The sequence below is a fragment of the Triticum aestivum genome, chromosome 6A (assembly GCF_018294505.1).
Source record: "Triticum aestivum cultivar Chinese Spring chromosome 6A, IWGSC CS RefSeq v2.1, whole genome shotgun sequence".
In the NCBI taxonomy this organism is placed as follows: Eukaryota; Viridiplantae; Streptophyta; class Magnoliopsida; order Poales; family Poaceae; genus Triticum; species Triticum aestivum.
The window spans coordinates 96,967,265-96,976,240 of NC_057809.1; the positions used below are offsets into that span (position 1 = coordinate 96,967,265).

Below are 8,976 nucleotides of genomic sequence, written 5' to 3' on the forward strand. Positions count from 1 at the left end.
GCTTGGCGGGGAGACCCGGCTTTAGATGTTAGGCTTTAGTGCAATGTCTATTTGGTATTAGGCCCGAACATTCAACACGCCTTCATCAAGGAGATAGGAGTAGCAACGGTGTTGTCAAGATGGTGGCTTCAGCCTTATTGATGTATCACCTTGTATGGTCTTTGTGAATAATTAACAATATGGCTGCATGCATCGTCCAGATGCAGAGGCCAGGGGTACATCCTCCTTTTCTAAAAAAAGAAGTCATTTTTTTGGAACGTAGACGCACGGCGCATCCGGCTTTAAATTAATAAAGCCACAAGGCAGCATCCACATCAGTTCAACCTTACAACCAAACTAACATAAGTTCAGCGGGCTCGCAGTCCCGACAATGATAAAGCTAACAATTCACACGGGCGAAGATATAACATAGCTTAGTTTGCAACTAGATAAATAGAACGCAAAAGAGTTAAGCTTGCGGCGTTGGTGATCTTGATCTCGTCATGCACCACTTGATCTTCTCCAAAGTCTCGATCATGCATCCCTCGTCACGCTGCTTCCCCAATGGCCCACAAGCCTGTAAGAAAGTATGACATTTGAAAAGAATCTCAGCGGGGTGAGCAGGGAACATGTGTTCGATAGTAATTTTGTTCCGCACGGTCCACATTGACCAAAGCATCGCCCCTACACACCGCCACACCACCCGAGCATTCGTATCCCTCTGCGCGGTTAGTATGGTAAGAAGGTCGTTGCTGGTTTGCGGATTCCAGTTCTGGCTAAAAGCCTCTTTGGCTGCACTCCACGCAAATCTAGCGAGACAACATCTGAAGAAGACGTGATTAGCATCCTCCCCCAGCCCACAGATGGTGCATGTCTCATTCGCCGGTCCGTTGCGCTTGGCCACGTTATTCGATGTAGGGGGGTGATTACGGAACATTGGCCACATAAAGATCTTAATCTTGAGGGGAATGCCAGCCTTCCACAGCCCCTTAGCCATGTCCAACTCATTCCCCTCCGTGAGCTTCTCGTATAAGGATTTGACCGAGAATTTCTGAGAGGCCGTCAGCTTCCACGAGATCTCGTCATTATCCTCGTTGAGAGTCCTCCCCTTGAGCTCAGCAACTAATGCATTCTAGGCAGCCGCCTCTCCCATCTCCAACAGCCTGAAAAAGGAAATCACCGGAGGGTGCACTCTAAGTGCATCAGCGACCAAAATGTTTGTGTCTATGGCCAGCTGATACAGCTCCGGGTGAGATTGCCACAATGGGGATTGTCCCCTCTAGCTGTCCAGCCAATATCGTGCGGACGCTCTATTGTTGACAGAGAATTGGGCCCCAACCGTAAAGGCATGTCTCATTGCTTGAATGCCATTCAAAAAGGTCAATCCCTTGGCCTTGGCCTTAAACAGGTTGCCGTCCGGGAAGTATTTTGCCCGAAGAATGTCCGCCCAGAGACCCTTCTCGTTTTGGGCTAGCCGCCACCACCACTTGGTTAGCAGGGCAACGTTCATCAGTTTCGAATTCGTGATCCCCAAACCACCGAACTTCTTCGGCCTGCAGACCGCCGCCCACTTTAACAAGTGATATTTGCGTTTCGTCCCAGTTCCTTCCCAAAAGAACCGGGCGCGCGGCGTGTCAAGTTTAGCATGCACTCCATTGGCCAGGAGGAACATGCCCATTGTAGAGAGAGGAAGAGAGGATAAGCTAGAGTTGGTCAAAATTAACCTAGCGGTCGAGGACATAAACCTTCCTCTCCAAGGACTAACCCGATTCACCACTTTGCCATATAGTGGCGCCCATTCAGCTATAGTCAGGCTCTTGTGCGTTATCGGCAGTCCAAGATACTTGATCGAGAACTTGCCAATCTTGCAATTGAGCAAGTTTGCGACCCTCCTACTTTCGTGCTCCTCCATCCCTATGGTGATCATTTCGCTTTTGAGAAAATTAATCTGAAGGCCCGACAAAATTGCAAAAGCGATCAACAGTAACTTAACCGAGGCAATGGTATGGTCATCCGGCTCGAATAACAACATCGTGTCATATGCGTATTGTAGATGTGTCACACCGCCTGGAATGAGATGAGAGATTAGCCCTTTGATGTGCCCCGCATCTCTTGGCTTGCTAATCATCGCCGCAAGCACATCCGCAACAAAATTAAATATCAAAGGCGAGCTCGGGTCCCCCTGCCTGAGGCCACACTTGTTGCGGAAGAAATTGCCTATCTCACCGTTGATGGTCACCGCCGTGTGCCCACTGCTCACGAGGTGCATGATACGGTGAACAAAACCCCCCTCAAAACCCTTTTTGATGAGGACCTCTCGCACGAACTCCCAGTTCACGCGATCGTAGGCCTTTTCGAAATCTAACTTAAGAAGGACGCCACGCGACTTGGTATGTTTAAGCTCGTGAACGATTTCCAGAAGCGCTAAAGGTCCTTCTAGGATGTTACGGTGCTTCAGAAAACCTGTCTGACTAGGGCTAATCAGCCGTTGAGCTACGGGCGCCAGGCGAGAGGCGTAAGCTTTCGCACAGATCTTGAACGGGACATTTATCAGGGTGATTGGTCTAAAGAGTTTAATGTTGTCAGCCCCTTTAACTTTGGGGATCAAGCTGATGACCCCGTAGTTTAATCTAGCCGGGTCAACAGTACCTAACGCGAACCCATTCACTATACCATACAAAATGTGTTTAAGGTTAGGCCAGAACTTTTTGAAAAACTCTACCGGCCACCCGTCCGGACCAGGAGTCGTGTCCGTTTTCATATCGTGTAAAGCTCGATCAATTTCCTCCGGGAGGAATGAGAGAACGAGCCCGTCGTTCTCCTCCTGAGTGACACGTTCGGATGGGTCCCAAAGGTCATCACGGAGGCAAAGAGCCTTTTCCTCGGCCGTCCCCAAAAGACTGATGAAAAACTCATAAATGTGGGCGACAATGCGATCGTTGGTAACTAAGAGACCTTGATCAGATTGTAACCGAAGGATCGTACTTTTACGTTTCCTACCGTTAGCGTAGGCATGTAAATAACCAGTGTTAGCGTCTCCTTTGGTGACCCACTTGATACCGCCCCTACGGCGCCAATACTCCTCTTTAGCTCGGAGGATGGCTAATACTTTGCGTTCTAGGTCGTAACGAGCGGCCCATTCCCCCTCCGAGAAGGGCCGCTGATCAACCTCCCAGTCCATCGCGGCTATTGCCTCAACAATGTTAGCCCGCTCTTTCTTAGTCTCACTGCCATGGTTAGCCCCCCACCCACGAAGGAAAGCCTAGAGTTTGCTAGCCGCCGTGATCCAGAACTCAGCTGGTCCGCGTTGTGGCCCAAGCTGGGCGCAGATCGTAGACCAACGATCCGCAACCATCTGAGCAAACCCCTCGGACTCAAACCATGCCGTTTCGAAGTAGAACCATGGGCTACACCTAATGAATTCCTCCCCGGAGGAGAATATCAACGGGACATGGTCCGAGCCGATACGTGTTTCGGCAACTAGTGTGCATAAGGGAAATAGAACCTCCCATTCGGGAGTAAAGAAAACCCTATCTAACACACTCCAAACCGGCCGCGTTTGTTTGTTAGTCCACGTAAATATCGCACTGGTCCGAGCTGCCTCACGCAAAGCCATTGCCGCAATGGCACCATTGAACATGGACACCCCAGTCCAATCAATGTTGGTGTTGCTTTTGTCCGCCCCCGAACGGATTAGATTGAAGTCACCACCCACCACAAGTGACAAATTTATTGATCGTTTGCCCCCTACCAAGTTGGTTAAATCCATTAAAAAATCTGATGAATGTGAATGGTCTGCAGGTCCGTATACGCACACAACGACCCACGAGAGGCCCGTGACACGATGACGCACGGTAGCCGCAAGAAAAAAATACACCTACATCCCATTGCAATACATCACAAATATCAAGGTTACAACCCATAAGAATGCCACCCGAGTGCCCCAACGAGGGCACCCAGTGCCAAGAGAAACGTTGCAGCGGGTCGAAAGAAAGGAGCTCACGATACGAGAAGTCATATTTAATCGTTTCCTGAAGCGCAACTACATCGATCCTCTCCTTGGAAATATATTCCTTGAGCTGTGTACGTCTCCCACCGTGGCCACACCCACGGATGTTCCAAAATAGATAACGCATTTATACGATTCAATTACGCAGACGCACCCCCTGGATGTCACCGCCTTCGCCACTCGCTTCCGCGCCGGGATCCAGCTGGAAGAAGGTAGGTCAGAGGCATCCCTCGCCTCTGTCCCGTCATCGGGCCCTGCCTCACAGCCAGCCTCTACCGGCACGATGGCAAGTTGATTGAGTCAGCACAGCGTGCGACCCCAGCCGCGTGCATGGCCTGCGCTTCCTCCGGCGTGTGCACCAGTGAGATGATCTCACTACACGGAGCACTAATCGCAACTCCACTATCGTCTAAGATGTTCGCAAGATGTTCATCCGAAAAAGCGTTCAGAATGCGGTAAGATGGTAAGGAATTACCTGCAGCCTCCAAATTCTTGTCAGCAAGCCGAAGTTTGGCGCTCTCCAGCGAGGTCAGCTCCCCAAGCTTGGCCTTGGCTCGTGCGCTGGGCGCCCGCTGTGCAACAGGAGTCGCCTTGGAACGCCTGGCCTTGGTGCCCACTTCTGCCGCACCCAGCGCCGCCCCTAATTCGCCACCTATGGTTGCCGCCGCTCCCGTCTCCCCCGCCTCTACTGCCACCTGCTTATTGGCCGGCTTTCTGCCCACCGTCTTCTTTGCCTGACGCCCCGCACTGTTGGAGCCACGCTTGTTGGCGGGGGTCAGGTCACAATCCACGACACACCCAGAGTCCGCCCCTGTTGCCACAGCCAGAGATGGCACGAGGACAATAGTCATTTATCAAGGTAAGCCGATATTACAAACGTCTTCTTTCTTTTGTTTTTCTGAAACACATGCCAAATGACTATTTAATAGGGAATGAATTGACACACCCACAGACGTGACAAAATCAATATATTACTAATATTAGTGCTCAACATTTGTCGTGGCAACTAATGAAACTATTTCATTTATTTTGAGCAGGACACGTATGACGAAATGACTGAGCGCATAGATACGGCTGTCATACCATGCAAAATTCCTGGCGAGATCAGAGCAAATCATAAAGGGTTTTATGAATGAAATCCAGAAATCACCTCAAAAAATCACCAGTCAATTGTGCAGGTAGATTTCATACCCCAATTGGAGTAAAGGTTTCCAGCATTCTGGAGTAAATAACTTACAGGTATTGGGGGGTGTTTGAGGTTCTAAAGTTGTTTCTCTTGTTAGATTCTGATAGATGGCAAAGACCAAAAGGCAGTTGATAGTGATGGAAATGTGCTTCCAACCCTTGTTTACATGGCATGTGAGAAGAGGCCTCAACATCACCATACCTTCAAAGCTGGGCAATGAATGCTCTGGTACACTCACAAATCTTGACCCGTAACACTAAGTGACCGTTTATTGTGAACTTCATAGTTATAATTATTAAGCTCATTATCTTGTACTGACCATTCTTGACGAACATAATATTTGCACCATATTCTAATTCACAACCTTGAAGTCTTTGATAAACAGTATTGCTGGACAAGAGTAACCAAAATGTTATGGTGTACTTTCTTTCCTTTGAGAAAATTGTAGCATAAAGTTGACACCCTGATAATTCAATTTTCCAGCATTGTATCAACAGTCCACAATAGAATTTTCCCAAGTACTACCCCCTACCTAAATATAAGATGTTTTTGCAGTTTAAATTAAACTGCAAAAACGTCTTATATTTAGTTACGGAGGTAGTATTTGGGAGTATGAGAGTTGAGGAAATGTAAGAACCTCCACTTTTATGGACTTTTTGTGAAAAAGTGTGGTGAATATATGAGTATCTTGGTTTTACATATAGACAAAAACTCATTCATGAATGCTAGACACTAGTACTACCAAGTACTAACTACCAGTCTTGTCTGTATGGTATCCAGTCTTGTCCGTATGGTACAATGTTATCATCCAATTAGATGAGCAATTTATACCATGAATGGTTGTAATACCTTCGTCATAATGGACTTAACTAAAATGTGTTAATTTTTCCATCGAAACGCAGATAAGGGTATCATCAGTGATAAGCAACAACCCTGTCATCATGAATGTAGACTGTAATACGTATTCCAGCAACAGCAATACGGTCAGAGATGCATTGTGCTTTTTCCTTGACGAAGAAATGGGTCACAAGCTCGGATTTGTGCAGTATCCTCAGAACTATGACAACATGACCAAGAATAATATATATGGTAACTCTCTCCATGTCATCAATGAAGTCAGCATCATTAAACTATAACCTGAGTACCATTGTCATGTTCTCCATAATATTTCCACAAACATAGCTACTCGATTTAAAGGTGGAGATGGGTGGTATGGACAGTTTGGGTGGACCTCTGTATGTTGGCACTGGATGTTTCCATAGAAGGGAGATCCTTTGTGGCAGGAGGTTCACCAAAGAATATCAAGAAGACTGGAACAGAGGGATCAAGGGCAGAATACAAGATACTAGCATAGATGAGATTGAAGAGAAAGCAAAGTCTTTAGCAACCTGCACATCTGAACATGACACGCAATGGGGAGATGAGATTGGGTTGAAATATAATTGCCCCATGGAGGATGTAATCACTGGATTGGCGATACATTGCAGAGGATGGGAGTCAGTCTACAACAATCCTACAAGACCAGCGTTTACGGGTCTAGGTCCAACGACACTTGCTCAGACACTATTGCAACACAAGAGATGGAGTGAGGGTAGTTTCTCAATCTTTCTATCAAAATACTGCCCCTTCTTGTTTGGGCATGGAAAAACCAAGTTAAGACATCAAATGAGCTACTGCATCTATGGGCTATGGGCACCCAATTCACTCCCTACCCTGTATTATGTTATCATCCCTTCACTAGCCCTCCTCAAAGGCATCCCCCTTTTCCCCAAGGTAATGATTCATAATATGAGCAAAGCGTCACCTTGGTTGCATGTGTTTTCTATTAAAACTAATGCAGTATTTACGTGTCCTTCAGATTACGAGTCCATGGATCGCACCCTTCATATATGCCTTCTGTGTGAAGAACATGTACAGCCTATATGAGGCATTATCATGTGGAGGCACATTGAAAGGATGGTGGAACGGACAAAGGATGTGGTTGGTTAAGAGAATAACCTCGTTTCTCTTTGGAGCCATTGACATTGTTCGGAAGCTACTAGGGCTATCAAAGATGACATTTGCGGTTACACCAAAGGTAAGCAGTGAAGATGAATCCAAGAGGTATGAGCAAGAAATTATGGAATTCGGGTCATCGACTCCAGAATATGTGATCATCGCAACTATTGGCCTCTTTTGGCTTATACCATTCACAGTAACATTAGCTTCTTTTGGCTTTGTGATGTTGGACTTTCTGGTGCCAATAGTTTAAGTCCCCACATGAGGCATCAGTGTCTAATAAAGTACTCAAGTTGGTAGGCTTTATGGTTCTCTTGAAATATATTTCATCTAAGAAACTTCATGTGTACTTGTGTTTATATGTGGCACCGCCTTGGTGGGCGGACGCAATTTGTCCAAGCCCTTCGACTCGAGATTAGACCAAATTACCCTTGCAAAAATTAAAAATGCCCAAATGGAAAATGTTAAGAATACTAATACAATCAACAAGAGATCTAACTCTCTATTTATTGCAGGAAATATCTAAGTCAATACTACTCCTCTAGCAATAGTAAAATCCTGGTATGGGACTTGTATATAATCAAGGCTTTAGATGGACCTATGAATACAAAGGATCCAACCATTCGTATAACTGAATGAAGAATGAGTTTTCTAGATTTAGCAAGGTGGCTAGGGCATGGACTTTTTGTAAACCCCTCTATTTTTATCCACAATGCTTAATCAACAACTACACTCTAAGATGCCACAACACTCCCTCTCTTATATCCTGTCATTTCTTAGATCTTGCTAATGAGGGAATTCATTAATTTGAAACTCTTCACAACAGCTGAGTAAAATTGTAGCATTAGATTTGTGAAAATATTTTCAAAATATTTTTTCCATATTTTCCTAACCAGCATATTCGTATGAATATTAAATATGAAAGTAACTTGTTGAAGAGTATGCAATGTCAAAACCACCATCTATTTTGGTACGAATTAATTTTTAACATGTGCCCATGTGAGCGTAATATTAGTGCACTTTTACAATACATTTTACTTGGGAGTAACTTGTATAGGACCGGACTTTTAGAGTGAATACACAAGATCTAGCCATTTGGGCTGCTGAAAGGTGGAGACAAAGCAAGGAGTGACCAGAATGTACATATCACATATGAATCCCTTGGTTCTGTCGCAATAACGTTTAGGTCTTTCGCTTACTTAGTTTTGTTTAAAATATGAATGACTGTAAGGTGTCTGGTGTATATTGTAATGTGCCAGCCTTCACAAAAGAAGGTAAGATGGATGAAGCAGGTTTATCATAAGGTAAAGGAAGACGACTCCAACCTTCAACATGTATCTAAGAACATTAAAACTATTATCTGATTGCTCTTCTTTAATGCGCAGCACTGTCTTTCAGATAATTTAAACAGGAAATATAAAGAAAATGATTAGTAAGTGCAGTTTTATGTAGAAAACCATAGAGGGGCAAATCTTTAAAAAAACCATTCATCAAAATTTGTACACATATGGCTACACTAAGAAATTTGGGAGAAAGAGAAAAATTAAAGGATTACACGTGAATATTTAATTGCGACATGTAGAACTTCTTCACATTGGTTCTTGTTTTTACCTCAGCAAAAAACTCTTTACCCCTTGGGAAGATGACTAGAACATTCTTTCACAACAACTGAGTTCCATTCTCCCAAGTAACCAAGGAAGACAAGTCCAAACCCGCCCTTTCCATTCTCTTGGCTGGAGTTATTTGTAATATGCTTCAGTTCTTTGTAAGAGAACTCTCGGTTCTCAAGTAACGCCAATTCATC

General features: G+C 45.2%; 1 pseudogene; it reads left to right on the plus strand.

The window, feature by feature from the left end:
- LOC123130379 (cellulose synthase-like protein E6) overlaps positions 1 to 7,425 on the plus strand; it is an 87,273-nt pseudogene extending 79,848 nt beyond the window's left edge.
- Positions 7,426 to 8,976: the final 1,551 nt, after the last annotated feature.